Source organism: Somniosus microcephalus, chromosome 1 (assembly GCF_052327205.1).
Source record: "Somniosus microcephalus isolate GS21.2 chromosome 1, FLI_Smic_1.0, whole genome shotgun sequence".
Taxonomy (NCBI): domain Eukaryota; kingdom Metazoa; phylum Chordata; class Chondrichthyes; order Squaliformes; family Somniosidae; genus Somniosus; species Somniosus microcephalus.
Genome location: NC_140987.1, coordinates 255,740,520 through 255,756,370, shown reverse-complemented (window position 1 = coordinate 255,756,370; position 15,851 = coordinate 255,740,520). Strand labels below are relative to the sequence as shown.

Below are 15,851 nucleotides of genomic sequence, written 5' to 3'. Positions count from 1 at the left end.
GTCAGTGACCTGAAACGTTAACTCTGTTTCTCTCTCCACAGATGCGGCCTGATCTGCTGAGTTTTTCCAGCATTTTCTGTATTTATTTCAGATTTCCAGCATCTGCAGTATTTTGCTTTTGTATTAAGGCAAAAGACATTAAGGATTCAAATGCGTTATTTCAGCTCCTTATTTGGTTTCAATCACAATTATTTTCACAAGGGTACAAAGTAGTTGGGAATACTGGGATTAAATAATAATGACCTGATAGAGGTGTTTAAGATTATGAAAGGGTTTGATAAAGTAGACAGAGACGATGTTTCCACTTGCGGGTGAGTCCAGAACTGGGGGTCATAAATATAAGATAGTCACTAATAAATCCAATAGGGAATTCAGGAGAAAATTCTTTACCCAGAGAGTGGTAAGAATGTGGAACTCGCTACCACATGGAGTAGTTGAGGCAAATAGCAGATACATTTAAGGGGAAGCTAGATAAGCATGAAGGAGAAAGGAATAGAAGGATATGTTGATGGGGTGAGATGAAGACGGGCGGGAGGAGGCTCGTGTGGAGCATAAACACCGGCATGGATCTATTGGGCCGAATGGCATGTTTCTGTACTGTAAATATTTTGTTTGTAATATGTATCCATAATATATTAAAATTGGAAATTACATCACATTCCTTTTATGGGCATCAGCATTCAATGTCACACCTCTAGATGGCACCTCAATAGAATTCCCCCTTAAGTGAGCAGCAGTTGTCATCGTTCCCAATCGTGATAGCAGCTCCATTTTCACCACTAGCTGCCACCTCAGGAGCTGCAGCTCGCCATACCCAAACCATAATTATACAGATTCAGAGCATTCGCAGCCCTAGGAGGAAACCAACCATACAACACCTCTGCCCACATAGTGCACATAGGTTATACAAGTAGATAGGAACGTAGGAACATGAGTAGGCCATTTAGACCCTTAAGTCTGTTCTGCCATTCAATTAGATCGTGGCTGCTCTGTATCTTAACTCCATTTACTTGCCTTCGCTCCAAAAATCTCAATAGCCAGTGCCTAACAAAAAACTATCAATCTCAGTTTTGAAATTTTCAACTGACCCCCAGCCTCTACAGCTATTTGGAGGAGCGAGTGCCAGATCTCCACTACCGTTTGTGAGAAGAAGTGGTTCCTGGCATCACCCCTGAACGGTCTAGCTCTAATTTTAAGGTTATGCCCCCTTGTTCTGGACTCCCTTACTAGAGGACATAGGGCTGGATTTTACGCACCTCGGCGGGTCAGTGGCAGGCGACGTTGGTGGCAGGTCCCAGCCCCGCTGCTGGCTTCAGCCCGCTGTGCAGAATGAATTTACCTTGATTGGGCTTGTTAAGCCCACCCAGCGCCTTTCCCAGCCAATTAGAGGAAGCGGGTCTGCCGACGTAATTTGATGACGCGTCATCAGCCGGCTTCCTTAAAGAGACCATGGCCAACTTAATTTGACATTTGTGCTGTCAGTGTTCTCCAGCATTGAAGTGCTGCAAACACTGCACAAAGGCACAGGGCTGCACCCAGGCTCTTCCATGACTCCTTCCACAGCACACAGGGAGGTACTCTTCCCTTCCCATGGGCGGAAGAGACCACCCCAGGAGATCAACACAGCCTGCTTGCACATTGCACAGGAGAGCACAAGTAGTGATGTGGTCAGGAGGGCCTGGGTGCAGTGCCACAAACGTTTCGATGATCTCAGTAGATCACGAAATGTTAGTACAAAGCCACACTCAACCTCAACTTGCTGTGCCTCTCATCACATTCCCATCACCGCTTTCCCAACCCTACTCCTGCACATTCTTACTCACACCAACTTATCATGCACCTCCACCCATCCCTCTCTATCTACATTATCACATCCCCATCTCACTAGCCACCCCTCACACTCATCCTAGTGCAATCATATCAACTAACACACAAGGGTAGGCACTTGGGTGTTTTATCCAATGTTCATGTAGTTTCTGTTAATGTGGTATCAAACATTGAAACCTTTATTTTCAACACTTTGCCTTCTTGGACAGATTTGTGTGCACCTTTGATGGTGAGACATAATGGTAATCCCCCCCGCAATGGTGACGAGTGTGAAAAGAACAGCTTGGGCACTGTAGGGATACTTTATGGTGCTGGTGTGGGGTGGTGCCAATCTGGCGCATCATGTGGCAGCCAGGGTGTACAGCGTCAAGTGAAGTAAATCTGGCCATGGTGAGGCCATCACTGGCCTCCCGGGCAGCAATGTGGTCGGGTGCTGATGCCCTGTTTCCTGTGCAGCATCAGTTGATTGCGGAGAAGGTTGGTGGTGGTGTTGTTGGTGTTGGGGCTGATCGCGGTGGGATTCTGAGGACCAAGGTGAGAGAGTTTCCAATGGCACCCATGCTGACGGAATAGATGGCAGGTGAAGTAGAGATGACAGAAGCAATCTGTCAATGGTGGGAGAGGTAATGAGATCAGTCTGGATGGAGGCTTGTGTAAAGACTTGCAGCATCCGGAATCTATAGTGGAAATGCAGTTTAGAGAAGCTAGTGGTTAAGGGAACATCTCTCAATCAGCTGGGAACTTTGACTTGACATTTGAAGCTGTCAACTCATCAGCTGATTCAATAGCTAGTGGCCTCCCGCCTCAGCTTCACAGATGAGGTCTAGGCACAGCAGGAAACCGGTGGGCGACCTGTCAAATTCAAAAAGCTGGGGAAAAAAAACATTAAGTGGCTGCAAACAAGACACTAATGATTTTAATTGCCTCCCCGCCACTGCGCGTTGGTAAAGGCGCGTGACGGCAGGTTCACAGCGGGTTCCCGACCCGCTGGGAAAAAAAAACTTTCCCACCCAACCCGTCGCCACCAATTGACCCTCTGACCCTCCACAAAATCCAACCCATAGTTGTTCCCTATCTACCCCATCAACTCCTTTAATCATCTTGAACATCACAAATAGATCTCTCCTTCTATACTCGTGAATGCAAGCCTAGTCTATGCAGCATGTCCTCATAATTTAACCCTTTTAGCGCCGGTATAATTCTGGAGAATCTGTGCTGCATATAAATACATTAAATAATTACAATTTTCAGAATGGCCATGATGGTGGTTGGTGTAGGAAGTTGACAAAATTAAATTTTTGCACACGAGTCATTCTTCTCAAATTGGAATTACAACACATGGTGGGGGTAGGAACAGGAGTAGGCCATTTAGACCCTTCAGTCTGTTCCGCCATTCAATTAGATCATGGCTGATCTGTATCTTAACTCTATTTACCTGCCTTGATTCTGTAACCCTTAATACCCTTGCCTAACAAAAATTTTGAAATTTTCAACAGACCCCCAGCCTCAACATTGGGGGTAATATATTAGCATGGATAGAGGATTGGTTAATGGACAGAAAACAAAGAGTAGGGATAAACTGATCATTTTCCGGTTGGCAGGCTTTAACTAGTGGGGTACCGCAAGGATCAGTGCTTGGGACTCAGCTATTTACAATCTGTATTAATGACTTAGATGAAGGGACCGAGTGCAATGTTTCCCAGTTTGCTGATGATACAAAGCTAGGTGGGAAAGTAAGTTGTGAGGAGGACACAAAGACCATGCAAAGGGATGTAGACAGGTTAAGTGAGAGGGCAATAAGGTGGCAGATGGCGTATAATGTGGGGAAATGTGAAGTTATTCACTTTGGTAGGAAGAATAGAAAAACAGAATTTTTTTTAAATGGTGAGAAACGATTAAATGTTGGTGTGCAGAGAGATTTAGGTGTCTTCGCATAGGAAACAGGATGTTAGCATGCAGGTACAGCAAGCAATTAGGAAGGCCTTTATTGCAAGGGGGTTGGAGTATAAGAGTAAGGAAGTCTTACTACAATTGTACAGGGGTTTGGTGAGACCACACCTGGAGTACTGTGCACAGTTTTGGTCTCCTTATCTGAGAAAGGATATACATGCCTTAGAGGCGGTGCAACGAAGGTTCACTGGATTGATCCCTGGAATGAGGGGGTTGTCTTATGAGGAGAAATTGAGTAGATTGGGCCTACACTCTCTGGAGTTTAGAAGAATGAGAGGTGATCTCATTGAAACATATAAGATTCTGAGGGGGATTGACAGGGTAGATGCTGAAAGGTTGTTTCCCCTGGTTGGGGAGTCTAGAACTAGGGGGCATAGACTCAGAATAAGGGGTCGGTCATTTAGGACTGAGATAAGGAGTAATTTCTTCACTCAGAGGATTGCGAATCTTTGGAATTCTCTACCCCAAAGGGCTGTGGATGCTGAGTCGTTGAGTATATTCAAGGCTGAGATAGAGAGATTGTTGCACTCCAGAGGAATCTAGGGATATGGGGATCGGGGGGGAAAAGTGGAGTTGAGGTTAAAGATCAACTATGATCTTATTGGATGGCAGAGCAGGCAATAAGATCATAGTTATTTAGTTAGGGAATATATATATATATTTTAATAACATAGATTTTAATATGATTAAAATCTAATGACTTAAAGAAATCTGATTATGCTTAAGCTGACCACGTGTCAAAGGATGGTGTGATGTATCAGATCCAATCACAGCTGGTAACGTCACATCGGCTGACTTAAAAACTGAGAACAATGAAAGTGCTGATTTAGCTTAACATTGAAAGTGCTGATTTAGCTTAACATTGAAAGTGCTGATTTAGCTTAACTAGAGAACAAAGGAATGAGTGATGTATCAGAGATCCAATCAGTGCGATGTAGCTGAACCAACCATAGCTCTGTATGCATGCTGCTGAGCCAATGGTAATAAAGGGGGCGGGTACATCTGCTGCTGTATTAAAAACCAGCCATTTTGAACATGATGTCAGTTGCTGAAGGAAGTCAAACAGTGTAAATCAAGTGATGCAATAAATCGACTATTTAAAACTTACCACCGGACTCGCAAACTTTTATTTTAGTGTGTTGACCTCAGATCAGTGTGGTCCACTGAAATTAATTACCCGATCTAACAATTTGGCGCTGCGAGCAGGGTCGCTGAAGGAAGAGATTGGATCTGAGACACCAGACCTATATTGGAGGTGTAATGAAATGTGTTTGGCTTGCCTGTATTCGTTTTGCACTCATGTATATTACCCTCCCCCACACGGTGTATAGTTTCACTTCCTCTTTCCTGACTAACCTGGAATGTTCCAGGTCTTGGCTCTTGGCTCCGCCCCTGACTTCTCTTACATAAAGATCCCAGGATCTGTATGACTCATTCCTGCGAGCCAGTCAGTGTGTTGAGATGTTAGCTCTGATCTTAGTGATTAAAAGCTAACTTGTTAAAGTCTATAACTTCTAGTTTTGTGGTTATTGAAGGCACATCAATTTTAATCACTAAAGAATACTAGGATGGATCGACTCCTAAAACCAGAGCGTCTGGACTTGGATCCACATTCTGCTGAAGCATCAAATCAATTTGGACACTGGCTCAAATGCTTCGAACTCTTCGCGAGGGCTTCATCCGCTAGCGAGGTAGATAAACTGAGTCTACTGACTACTCGCGTTAATCATCGGATTTATTCGTTCATCCGGGACGCCACCTCTTACACGGAGGCCATCACTATCCTGAAGGCCCAATACCAGAGGCCAGTAAACGAAGTGTACGCCAGACATCTGCTGGCTACACGCAGGCAGCGACCTGAGGAATCAATGGACGATTTCTTACAGGGCCTAAAGGACTTGGTCCGGGACTGTAACTGCAAGGCCGTGACGGCCAACGCGTACTCTTGACGAATTGGTCCGCGATTCCTTCATCACGGGCCTCAAATCGAATTATATCCGGCAGAGACTGCTGGAGAAGGAGGTCCTGGACTTTAAAAAGGCAGTGGCCACTGCGTGATCGCTGGACGTGGCCCAGAAAAACTCTGACTCTTATTCTTCTGGCCATGCGGCCCTCACCGCCTCGTGCGCGCCGAGCGGGCCACCATCTTGGAATCAGCCATCTTCCCCATCCAGGTCTCAGACCAGCTCTACACCGCCTGAGTCCCCACACAGAAGTTCACCCAGGAGTCCTACTACAGCGGCAATGTCTCGAGGCCCGAAATGCTACTTCTGTGGCCAGGCCAAGCACCCCAGACAACGATGCCCAGCGAAGGACGCTACATGCTTCAAATGTAAGAAAAAGGGGCATTTTAGCAAAGTCTGCAGGGGGAATCCGATTTCCAACTCCGTCACTGCCTCATGCGTGCCGTGCGGGCCGCCATCTTGGGATCCGCCATCTTTTCCCGACTCAACGGCCGCCCAGGGCCCAACAGTGGCTTTGATCACGGTGGATCAATCCAGGCCACACCCGTTGACAAAATCCATGATGGACATACAGGTAAACGGGAATTTAACGAAATGTTTAATTGATTGTGGGAGTACCAAGAGTTTTATCCACCCTAGCCTGGTACGGCAGCACTCATTAACGGTAACCCCTACACGGAGCAGAATTGCTATGGCTGCTAAGCCCCACACTTCGGACATTTTGGGCTACTGTGTGGTAACACTGACTGTAAAAGGCACGGACTACAAGGATTTTAAACTCCTCGTGATGCCAGAACTCTGTGTTAATGTAATCTTGGGCCTGGACTTCCACTGCCACCACAAAAGTGTCACGCTAGCATATGGCGGGTCCCAGCCGCCACTCACAGACTGTGGCCTATCAACCTTAAAAATCAGCCCGCCCTCTTTATTCGCTAATCTCGCTCCGAACTGTAGGCCCATAGCGACCAAAAGTAGACGGTACAGTCTGGAAGACAGACACTTTATCAAGGCGGAAGTGGACAGACTCCTGCGGGAAGGCATTATTGAATGCAGTACCAGTCCGTGGCGTGCCCAAGTAGTCATAGTTAAAAATAGCGAAAAGAAACGGATGGTAATTGACTACAGCCAGACTGTTAATATTTATACCCAGCTGGACGCCTACCCTTTACCCCGCATATCAGAAATGGTCAACCAGATCGCGCAATACCGAGTCTTCTCGACTATCGACCTCAAATCCGCGTATCACCAGCTCCCCATTAGAACGGAGGACCGCCCATACACCGCCTTTGAGGCAAACGGACGCCTCTACCATTTTCTCAGAGTGCCCTTCGGGGTAACAAATGGGGCCTCGGTCTTCCAACGTGAGATGGACCGCATGATTGACGAGAATAAACTACAAGCTACCTACCCCTATCTGGACAATGTCACTATCTGCGGGCACAACCAGCAAGACCACGATCTAAATCTTGCGAGATTTTTAAAAACTGCCCTAAAGCTGAATCTAACCTACAACGAAGACAAATGTGTCTTCAACACAACCCGTCTCTGTATCCTCGGCTGTGTGGTGGAAGATGGGGTAATTGGACCGGACCCTGACCGATTACGCCCCCTAAAGGAACTGCCCCTGCCACACAATCCCAAAGCTTTAAAAAGGTGCCTGGGATTTTTTTCGTATTATGCCCAATGGGTGCCCAATTACTCTGATAAGGCCCGAGCCCTCATTAAATCGACGTCCTTCCCACTATCAGCTGAAGCTCGGGAGGCTTTCACCAGTATCAAACAGGACATTGAAAGGGCTGCACTGTGTGTGGTGGACGAAAGCATTCCCTTTCAAGTCGAAAGCGATGCGTCAGACTTTGCTTCAGCTGCGACCCTCAATCAGGCTGGGAGATCTGTGGCCTTCTTCTCCCGAACCCTTCAGGGACCTGAAATCAGGCACTCTTCTGTCGAGAAGGAGGCACAGGCTATAGTGGAGGCAGTGCGGCACTGGAGACACTACCTAGCCGGCAAACGTTTCACCCTGCTCACCGACCAGCGGTCGGTGGCTTTCATGTTTAATAACAAAGGGGGAAAATCAAGAATGACAAAATACTCAGGTGGAGGATCGAACTATCCACGTTCGACTATGATATTATGTACAGGCCGGGAGCCCTTAATGAACCCCCAGACGCCCTATCACGGGGAATGTGTGCCAGCATTCATACGGACAAATTACAGGGTCTCCACAACAACCTCTGTCACCCAGGGGTCACCCGACTATACCATTTTATAAAGTCCCGCAATCTGCCCCACTCCATCGAGGTCAGGGCAATGACCAGAGCCTGCCGCATCTGTGCGGAATGCAAGCCTCGTTTCTACAGGCCTGACCGTGCACACCTTATCAAAGCCACACGGCCATTCGAGCGCCTAAGTCCGGACTTCAAGGGACCCCTTCCCTCTGCCGACCGTAACGTATACTTCCTCAATATCATCGATGAATATTCCCGCTTCCCCTTCGCCATTCCCTGCCCAGACATGACCAGTGCCACGGTCATCAAGTGTCTCGGTAATCTATTCTGCATGTTTGGCATGCCGAACTACATACACAGCGATAGGGGGACGTCATTTATGAGTGACGAACTGCGCCAGTTCTTGCTCTCAAAGGGGATAGCCACTAGCAGAACCACTAGCTACAACCCCCGGGGTAATGGGCAAGTGGAAAGGGAGAATGCTACTGTTTGGAAGGCTGTCACGTTAGCCTTAAAGTCAAAAGGCCTTCCGACCTCCCGCTGGCAGGAAGTCCTCCCAGACGTGCTCCACTCCATAAAGTCTCTGTTATGTACAGCCACTAACGCTACCCCTCACGAAAAGATGTTCGTTTCCCCCCGGAAATCTACCTCGGGCATATCTCTACCCGCGTGGCTGACGTCTCCGGGGACAGTACTATTGCGGAAGCACGTGAGAGGCCATAAAACGGACCCCCTTGTGGAAAAGGTACAGCTCCTCCATGCAAACCCTCAGTACGCCTATATCGAATACTCTGACGGGCGAGAGGACACTGTTTCCATAAAAGACCTCGCTCCCTCGGGGAGCGGAGAGAACGATGAGAGACTACCCGAGGAAGACCTACACCAAAAAGAGACAGGACGCCCAGAGGTATCAATACCCAACTTTAACCTGGAGGACACTGCAGATAACCTGGAAGACACTGCGGAGGCCCGGACAGCGGAGGAACCAGAATCCACTCCCCTAGAGGCACCCCAACCGGTTTTGCGCCGATCACTGAGAACCGCAAAACCTCCTGACAGACTCATTTATACCAACTTTTAAGAAACATCACCCCGATGGACTAAATCTAAAGAAGGGGTGAATGTAATGAAATGTGTTTGGCTTGCCTGTATTCGTTTTGCACTCATGTATATTACCCTCCCCCACACGGTGTATAGTTTCACTTCCTCTTTCCTGATTAACCTGGAAGGTTCCAGGTCTTGGCTCCGCCCCTGACTTCTCTTACATAAAGATCCCAGGATCTGTATGACTCATTCCTGCGAGCCAGTCAGTGTGTTGAGATGTTAGCTCTGATCTTAGTGATTAAAAGCCAACCTGTTAAAGTCTATAACTTCTAGTTTTGTGGTTATTGAAGGCACATCAGGAGGTAAGGGCTCCTCGTTATAAAAGTCCTCGGTTGGTTGTCTAGTCATCTCCCCTCCACGCAACTCCGCAAACCTCCTGGGTAGCGAACCCTCTGGGTGGTGAGATGGCTCGAGGTCCCATATAGAGCTCTAACTTACTGACTCGGCTGAAAAGCCTACGACTTGAGACCCCCAAGTAAAGAAATCGATATTATGGCACCACTCGATAAACCTACAACTATTAAAGGGGGGCGTGCCCCACCTGAGATTTCAGAAGATGAAATTCTGTGGGAGTTGAAAGACTATATAGAATTACAGTTTGACTTACCTAAAACCTGGTTCGAAATCGAACAAAAGTACGGTACCTCCTCTGAACAGTGGTCTTTGGATGACAAAGAGGGTCTGGGGAAAAACGACCCGTATGAAAGATAAAAGACGGATCAGATGGTCCTTGGCACTTATGAGTCAGATTCGACGGCGAAATGAGATTAAGACACAATCCCAACATAATCACGATTTGACCAATGAAAAACAGCAAAAAGATGCGATTTATGAACAACTGAAAAAGAAAACAAATGAGCTTGAAAAGTCAGAAGTGGAAGTTAAAAAAACTTAAAGGTGAAGTTCAGGACTGTAAAAAACAATTGGATAAACAACCGATAGTACCGGTAGTCCAAGAAAAGGGAAAATGTGTCGGGACATGGAAGGGATACCCAGATCTAAATGAAATAAAGGAGGAAGGTCGTGGGAGACAAAGACAAGAAGCAGGTCAAGAGACTGACTCGGGATCCTCCAGTAATGTCAGTGAAAGTGAAGAGGAGAAAACAGGACCCCATTTGGCCCCATTGAGACAGAAAAGGAAAAGAGTAGAAAAGGAATATGAGAAGAAGATGGGGAAGAAAGGGCGAAGTACCAACTCCACCCGTGGGACAGAGTCTAAATTCTGATTGTAATGATACCCAGGAGAGAGGGAAATAAGTTACACAGCAAAGTAAAGACTGGCCTGGGAAATGGTGAGCAAGAATTAGATGCCGGATGGGATGCGATCCAACAGTGGTTACAAGTGTTTAGCCCTGCAAAAACGGATTGGGGAAAGATCATAGCCTGTCAACAGAAAGGGACGGAGGAAGTGTTAGAGTACGACGGGCAATTTAAAACTAACTGGTTGGAACACTCGGGGCTGAACACAGGAGAGATAAAGAAGGAAAAAGATCTAATTTGCAGGCTAACCAATCTGAAAACTCAGCAAAGGAAGGAAAAAAAACAGGGATTTGGAAAGCCAGGAAATGCTGAGACGCCGATGGAAAAAGAGGAAAAAAAAGAGAAACTTAAAGTTTTACTGACATGGAAGTTATTAACATCTGTGCTGAGACAAATAAAACACAAGATTTGCTGAGTGAAAGGAACCTTGAAAAATGACTATGAATGTTTAAGTTACAGTATTTCTTTTGTCTGATTAGATGTTCTTTAAAAGAAAGATTCTGTTATGTGTGTTTTAGCTCCACCCACTTCTCTGTGTTAAAAGCGTTTAAATCTTTTGTCTTGTCTTGGATTTTGGACGTTTTAAGAATGTGCAAATAAGATTGTGCCCCAAGAATTGAAAAAAAAACTTTGAACTAATTTAAGTTAAGCTGGTGTGTAAAAACTGAGAAGAGCAACAAAAAGTTTGCTTAACAAAAGATTAAGTTTCAGTCTAAGATTTAATCTTGGAGTCACAGTTGCTATGGTGAAATCTCTAAAGCAGTTTGATTTGATTTGTTGAAATGTGAAAAACTAATTTTTCTCCAGTTATATTCAATGTTTTTACAGAATTTTGGAAAGACACCTGAAGAAAGGACAATAAGAAATATAACGTAATTTACTGTTGTCTGCAAGAATGCGCTATTTTGTTTTGTTTTATCTGTTCTGTTCGTGTTTAGTTAAAGTGTGAAAACACAACTGTCTTTTTCGATCAGGAAAGTTTTTTTTTAATTTACGTGAAGTGACGCAATTGCGCCTGATAAGGTTTCGCTCCACCTTCTTAAAATCTTGCAAAGGAGTTAACCCTTTCCACTGACAGCTGTTTAAGTTCACAAAGCAACAACTTTAGTAATGACATTTAAAGATATTGGACATTATTAAATTTAAGTTTCTTAATTTTAAGTTCAACAACTGCCTTTAATATGGGTACCTCAGTTGTTAATACTATTGATTTGGCGACACTGGATCAAAAGGTTAGAGACCTAGGGTCTCGCATTAAAGATGTATTACAAAAGACAAATGAAAATACAGATAAAAGAATTATCTGAGGATCAAACGCTGACCATACATCTACAAAAGATAGTTACAGTGCTAGAAACACACGCCCAAACCATTAATAAAAGAGTACAATGCATCTCAGCAGGCGGCTGCTAATGACATATGTAACACATATGGAACTGGATTGTGGAACAAACCCGAGAAAACCTGGCCCAGATACAGGCAGGGGAAGTACCCTTATGGATAACGAATCAACAATTAAGGGCGAACCTGACCGGTGGGCACAAGGGGGACGGTACCTCTAAACAGGCAGTAGCAGGCAGGAGCTTGACGGATTGCCAGTTGAGAGCAATGGTTCGGGTGCACCCTACACAAGTCGAATGTAAACCTGACGGGCGAGGGCTCCTAGGGTTAGTATTGGTAAAATACCGGTAATGGCACCCGAAGCCCAAGGACAGAGGTGTACCGAATACAGAATATTGGGGTAGTGAAGGACGGAATGCACATATCCCATCACGATTGGCCAGTAATTCCGGTCCCAGCGCATGAGTACGGACGGTGTACTCACGCGTGGGCCCGTTGGAAGTGCCGGATTCCAGCATGCACAGCGCATGCGCGGGAAACTGGCATTTCCTCTCCATCGAACTAAGGGGTTAAGAGGTCCAACGCGTGCGCGCAGGACTCTGCGCGCATGCGTTGAACTTCCTTTGTTTAGACAGGTTTGCGCGTGTGCAAGGGACTGAACTTTTTGGAAATGAAAAAAGGAGGCGTAAGCAGTGGATTCTTGAAGGTAAGTGGTCTAATATTTAAAATTATTACATTTTTTCCACAGCTTCATTGTTTTTAAGGACTTTACAGTAAGGAAAGTTTATTTTTAGACACGAATTCGTGAAAAAAAAAAATTCAAAAATGTTATTAATTGTTTTAAATAGTTTTTTAGTTATTTATAGTTTATTTAATTATTGGGATGGTTTTAAAAATTTTAATTAAAGTTTAAAGTAGTCTTTTGGGCGCCCGTACTTTTCATGAGTTTGACAGTCTTTACTGTCAAACTCATGAATGACTTTCCCCTCCCCTGATTGGCTGCAGAGTGCTCACCTGATCCCAGCCGGCACATCGCACTAAGTACGCCGCTGGATCAGGTAAGCACATCGCGCCGACATCGGAACCGGGCCTGTGACAGGAAATGCAAGCAGGCCCGGACTTCAGATGTCAGCGCGCAGGGTGAGTGCAGATCGGGGGCTTGCACGCGCGGCAAGCACCCAATCCTAATTTCTGGCCCATTATGTTACCATATGCTGTGAAGATTAAAGGGACTTTGGCTGGAACAAAATTGGAGGGATGTGTTACTAGGCATGCTATCACTGTATGTCCACATAGTATTGGACACAGCCCAGAGGCAGAGTGTGGGTTTAACAATACTGGTACCAATCAGGGTAAAATTTGGTTTAAAGGATATAAAGGGGTCCTCAATATTTGACCGGTATAAAACTATCTGAAAGGTACCATTTAGTCTTGTTAGCTGGAAAACAAACGCAAAGCACCATGGGATACTTGGCTATATTAACCCTTTTAGACTAACATAAGCAGAAATTAGCTGACATTCTGAAATGTTGTTTGTAATTACAACCTGGTAACTATTTAGAAAGAGCCTGTTCTTGGAAGAGATAAGGATACAAAGGCACAATTAAGAAATAGCAAGTAAGACCTTGAAGTATTCAGCCAGCTGCACAATTCAATGTGGCTTTGTTCAGCTAGCCATGTCTCTGCTAGAAAATACTTTCCCACACCGATAACAAAAGTAAGAGATAGCTCATAATACTGCTGTTTGGATTTTGGGATGATTTTGAAATGACAAAATGGACTCAGGCACTATATATTTGGTTACTTTTGGGAAAATAAAAGATCCTCTAAAATAATGATAAATAAAAAGTGTTAATAACTTGGATCAAGTGAGAACGTTTGATCTATGTTTTCTATCTTAAATATTGTACTGGACAGTAAAGTTTCTCCAGGACTCATGAATGAGATATGAATGGTAATTAAAGGAAAGTGATTGAGAGTGTAAGATTGAAACAGGAGAATTACACTACTGAATGGGAATTTTCAAAACTTTCTAGTGAAAGTCAGGAAAGTGTAGTTAAGAATAGTAAATTGATAGCTTTCTCTTGGAGACATTTGTGTCCCTGCCTTTAATGAACTTTTAAGAAAACTGAATTTGATAGTCTGGCCACTACCCAAGACATCGGGACCATGCAGAGGAAGATGAGCAAAGATCTCCAGGTGACTACAATCTTTTGATAAGATACCTGAAAGCCCGAGAAAGGCTTGTATCGAATGGCATGTGTGGCATGATATTGAGATACCGGTATGAGTGTGCAAATGTGATTTGTTACATATGAGGTAATTACCATCCAGGAATGTATGGTGAATTTGCACTGAAGAACGGGTCTCAGACATGCTCAGTTACTTGACAACAGCAAAACATGAAATGGTTAATATCCATGATTTGTTGATTAGATGTTAAACTGTAATGTCGCTTGATATGATTGCAAGACTGAATTTAACTGTGACTGTAATAATTGTGTTTTGTAGGTAACAGAGCGTGGGAAAAACCAGTACGAATCCAGTATGAGGTGATTTTGGTGGTGCCTCCTGTGTCACTACTACTGCAATTACCATGCTTTACGGGTCTAACAGGACCTGTCCCATCAACCAACACGTTTTTAAGTATGAGCTACACAATTATGTGGCACAATTCGGATACGACATTCCCCTGTTGTTTGTGGGTTTCAGTGAGCTCATGATGCGACTGAACTCCTCCCTAAAGCATTAATTTTGGAGCAAGACAACACGAGAATAGATATTGAAATTGACAGCATAGGGGACAACTCACATTGATGGGATATTGGGCTTAATACATCAGCACGCCCTTAGGTTCGTATTATTTCACATGCTCTGGTAGCTATCCAACTTGTAATGATAGTGTATTTGATATATGTAACGTGTGTAGTAAGACTTTGATACATAAGCCAATTGGGTACTCATGCCCATGACTGACAAGCACTAACAAATTAATTGAACACACCGAAAGAGAAGATCCGAATTAATGTAGAGGAGACCCCAGGCGGGGTAACATCAGGAAAGATAGAAGAAACAGAGGATACCCCAGGCGGGGCAGAATTGGAACACCGGAACAGTGAATTGAATTTGAGTAAGGGGTCAGAAGTTGCTCCTCCCCCTCAAAGGAATGGACTGTAAGGAAGGGAGAAATCTTCAAGACTCCCTACTAAGTAACGCCCAAGTTGAGAGAGCAATAAGAGCTAGCTAGATTAGTCAAGAGCCGATTGTGAGAAGTATTTCCTTCTCAAAGAAGGCAATTGTAAGAAATAGATGGGTTTTAATTCTTAGACCAGGGACTGACAACAGGCAAGTGGAAAAAGATAGCATAAATGCCAGCAAGGTCGAATAAATGATAAGGGAATGGTAAAATGCAAGGAAACAGGGAGGATAGCACCTGCTAGATAACAAGGAGCCACAAAGCCATAAAATGCCCTTAAAGAATCTTGACAAAACATTCCTCAGAAAGGTAAGAGGGAGGCCTTGTACAATAGGATGGGGATCAAATTATGTGTTTTTGTTGATTAAATGTGCTTGCCACCAGGCGGCTGCTGCCCCGCGGGCAAGACGCCTTGCAGGTCGCCGCAGACTGTTTTTACATCTTAAAGGGGCATGTTATATTTAGCTGCTAGATTGTTTTGTACCTTTTTCTACTTTTTCTACCTTTTTTTACTTTTTAATTTTTACTTGAACGTATTTTTCAAAGCCAAAGCCATAAGCTATGGGGAGCTCCTCCCACTTTTTAAGATGCACTAATTAATTTAAGATCATGAAATCAATTAACTTATTAAAACCAGGCTTTTACTGTGGCCACGTAAAATCCTGGTTGATGTAAATTTGTGCAAAAGCCACTGATCCGGACAGTGGCAAAACACAGCAATGATTGATTATATTTTTAATCTGACTCTATTTTATGATTCAATTTTTGAAAGAATCAAAGGGGGGAGTGTTAGGGAATATATATATATATAATATATATATATATATTATATATATATATTTTAATAACATAAATTTTAACATGATTAAAATCTAATGACTTAAAGAAATCTGATTATGCTTAAGCTGACCACGTGTCAAAGGATGGTGTGATGTATCAGATCCAATCACAGCTGGTAACGTCGCATCGGCTGACTTAAAA

At 44.4% G+C, this 15,851-nt stretch overlaps 1 protein-coding gene across 1 annotated transcript in view; it reads right to left on the bottom strand.

Moving 5' to 3' along the window:
- smc5 (structural maintenance of chromosomes 5) overlaps nucleotides 1–15,851 on the bottom strand; it is a 104,539-nt gene that overhangs the window by 54,963 nt on the left and 33,725 nt on the right.